The sequence below is a fragment of the Porites lutea genome (genome assembly GCF_958299795.1).
Source record: "Porites lutea chromosome 5 unlocalized genomic scaffold, jaPorLute2.1 SUPER_5_unloc_2, whole genome shotgun sequence".
NCBI lineage: Eukaryota > Metazoa > Cnidaria > Anthozoa > Scleractinia > Poritidae > Porites > Porites lutea.
The window spans coordinates 384,655-388,381 of NW_027332289.1; the positions used below are offsets into that span (position 1 = coordinate 384,655).

The 3,727-nt window shown below is 39.8% G+C and overlaps 1 long non-coding RNA gene across 1 annotated transcript; it reads right to left on the reverse strand.

The window, feature by feature from the left end:
* Positions 1–675: 675 nt before the first annotated feature.
* LOC140925407 (uncharacterized) lies at positions 676–3,186 on the reverse strand. The gene is made up of 2 exons (XR_012164396.1): positions 3,094–3,186; positions 676–1,314 (listed from the first exon to the last, which is right to left on the reverse strand). It is a non-coding gene; the product is annotated as an uncharacterized lncRNA (long non-coding RNA).
* Positions 3,187–3,727: the final 541 nt, after the last annotated feature.

The window sequence follows — 3,727 nt, forward strand, 5'->3', positions numbered from 1 at the left end:
TCACTTGCACACAATTTCCTCATGGCCATTTATTCAAGGAACTTCACATCAAAACTGACAATTTCGTTCTTACCGCTATCTTGATGGTGAGCCTCCTAAAAATAACCACATTTTGAAAGCCCAACAGCCAATACTACAACAAATGGTGAAATTGCTTTGTATTTCATATAATTTGTGAATAGAAACTCAGCACAGAGATGAACAAATAATTTCTTTGCTGCTCTTTACAACCCTGATTTTGAGTTCAATATGATTTGTCTTTTTAAACTGCTCAAACAGACTGGCGAGATTTATATCAGCCTTCACTCAACAACATTAACATGGTGCATTTCTTCGCGTAAACCTAAACTTCTTAGACCAACGGGGTTTACACCTTCAATATTTTTATACCCTTTTCACTAAATGAGTCGAATTTTCAAAGATTTATTTAGTATAGGAATTCACACAGTAAGATAACTTTTTGATTTTCCTTTTTAAATAGGAATATGATATTCTATAATTGCTTGACAGAAAAAAGGTTCCAGCTAAAAATTTGTTTTGAGCAGTGACAGAAGACATGAAACAGTAAATCTCAACTTTGGATCTGTCTGAAGGCATTTTCTTTGCCCTTCCACAAAATGACTTTCTACTTTCACTTTGCCACCAACTTTTGCCATGACTTATTAATGCCAAGTGAAAACATAATATCTGAGGCATATTTCTGAATCTATATGTCAGTGCTAGTGAGCAGTCATGGACTGCTGTTTTGAAGGGGCTTCCGATAGCAAGATAGCCTTTCGAAAATCAATGAGCATTGGTTGGTACATATTGTTTACCTCTGTAAGAATAATGTTGTCACTCTTTATATCTCTGTGGGGAAACCTCTACGAGTGCAAATGTTCTATAGCTTCACACAATTTCAGTACATTATGTTCCCCGCAGAACACTGTGAAAGGGACATGGATTTACTTAGCAGGGCACGGCACAAAGTACAAGAAAAATAATATTGTAAAGATGCTAAAAATATAACACAAGGAAGTACACGTGAGGTTTCTTTTTTGTGACATTTACCCCAAACAGATGGGGTATTGATGGATGGGAGCATTCAGTATATAAGCTTCACTTCTGTTATCTTGTGAAGAGGAAAAATGATTACTGTAAATAAATTGACACCCACTGGAATACCCCTGTAGCATTTCTTCATGCACAGACCACAAACAACTTCCCCATGTTGAACCTGTATTTCATTGACCTCTTTATCTTTTGGAGAGTTCAGGTGATGCAACTCAATTTCAAGAACATTGGAAATAACTCCTGCACCACTCAAGGAAAAATCTGAAACAAATGTACAAAAAAGTCACTAAACCCACTAAAAATAACTGGTAATTCTACCTTTATTGAAAATATTGTGAAATTAAATGAATTGTGTTATTTGTGTTGCCATTATCTTTAAGGACATTATAAATACACATGTGGCACATTTTAGCATTTTTGACCTTTGGACTCAGCTTACATTGTACAGCTGTATCATCATAAATTATTATAAACAAAACAACCTTGTATATGAAAACATGACAACAAAAAAAACAGAAAAATGACAGTAACGCATATAAAATAAAGGCTCCACCCTACCCCTGTCAAAATCAATGGTACATGTACGGGTATTACGCTAGCCTGCAGAGCAGGCGTTTTTTACGTTTTTTAACGAAAACTCGGAGGTACTTTGATCGTGGCCGCCATCTTGAAAAGCAACCAAAAAGACTAAGGGGGAGGGGCGGTGGAAGGGGGGAGGGGCGGGGAGGAGAGAGGAGAAAACGCCTGCCAGCAAAGCCTATGAAATTAACGAACGCCCCCTAATTAGTCGCGCCTGACCACTTTTCCGGAAATGCAAACACAGCCAATGAAAATCGATTTCACTTCTTTTCCGGTAGCCTCAAATTACTTCCGACAATAACATTGGCACGTGTTTGGAATACGCCTGCTTTGCAGGCTAGGAACGGTACTTTACCGGGCATTGACAACTCTAGGGAAATCTAGCGAGCGATGTAAGCGTAAAAGTTATGTCGGAAACGCGTCCTAGCGACAGCTGTAGGATTTGTAAATTCTCTTTTAAGGTGAAGTTTGGGAACGTCAGCGGTAAACAATTTTACTCATCGTCACAAAATCTTTTCAAACCGTCACAGCGCAAAGATTCCTTTGGAATTGTGCTTGCGGACGTTTGCAAACAAGTAGGATTGGTTTTGCTGGAAGATTCACAAGAATATTCTGATCGTGTATGCAACCACTGTGCGCGAAAAATTCTAACTCTGGGTAATTTGTTTGAGATCGTAAAAACCGCAACGCTTCCAACAGTATCTGGTACTAAACGTTCGCTTGCAACTCCTGAGAAGGCGAGTCCATCATGGAGAAAAGCGAAGCAAGTGCGGGTTAATTCACCTGAAGTCGAAACGTCATCTCGGATGAGACAACCCAAGAAATCGCGCAAGTCGCTGGCATTTACTGGAGAAAGTGGTTCAATGTCCACGCTGCCTGAAAAAGAAGAGGAAATGTTGAGAAGACTTAACGTGGATGACTTGCCGCAGACAGGACTTCAGGTAAAAGTTGTTTACCTAAATCCTTCAGGGAATGTTATTGTAAGAATTTTTTCCTCCCCTCCCCTCCCCCTCCCCTATTTTAAACCCATCTACCTCTCCCTTAAAAACACTTTTTGACTCGTCCCAACTCTCTGGTAGTATTAACGTCCAAGATGGCGGGACAACGTTATCCTGAAAACAATTCATGGATCTCGCCCCAAAATACGCCTGCTTTGCAGGCTAGTATTACGCTCAATATGTCAATATAGCGCCAGAGGAAGTATAAATTACTCAAGCAATTAATATTGAGCTACTTCTGCCAAATACCAATAAATTAGCATTTTAACATTGCAAAACTACATATTTTGCTGACTTAACACCACTTAAATTTTTCAACAAGACTTTTTTCAGCTGGATCACTATCATACGCACGCGACACGCGTGCACATTCATGTATGGATGCAAATGTAGTTTATTCCCGGTTATAACATAGATGTGGCAGTAGAAGCACGATATACAAAGCAAAATACATCGACTTTACCTTTTAAATTTCGAATATCCTTGAGAAAAAATCCAGCAACATAGGTAATCTCTTCCTCCCGCCAAATCGCCAAAAGACCGTGCGCCCGATTTCCCAAGCACTTGCGCCTCAATGGTGCTGGTCAGCGACAGTCTGCATAAGCGTTCGAGAACGAGGCACAACAAAATTGAAATCCAAATTTCGTCGACCGTTACCACGTTCCATTGCCATCGATTTGCCATCAGCTTTTACTTCATACGTTTAACGCCATATTTATCAAGAGTTTTCGAATTTTCCTTCTCTGCGGGGTTGACTGTCGAGTATGGAGGAATCGGCCAGTCTTATTTGTTCGAATTTATCGCACGAATGTGTCCTCGAAGAACTTATAAAATAATCGCTCGACCTCGAGGGAACTGTACTTATAGACCGTTCGACGAAAAGGAAATTGCACTTATCCACCATGAAAGACATCTAGATAGCTCCATCGGCGACGATCAAGTAGTAACGAGTAGATCCAAGAAAAGCAGCCGTTAGTACTTAGTACATAGATGCTGTTAGCAGACATTGTAAAACTAAGAAGAGGCAGGAGAAATGCAAGGACAAACAAATGCTGAGGGAGCAACTAATCGGGAGTAAAAAAAATGCTCAGTAAGTA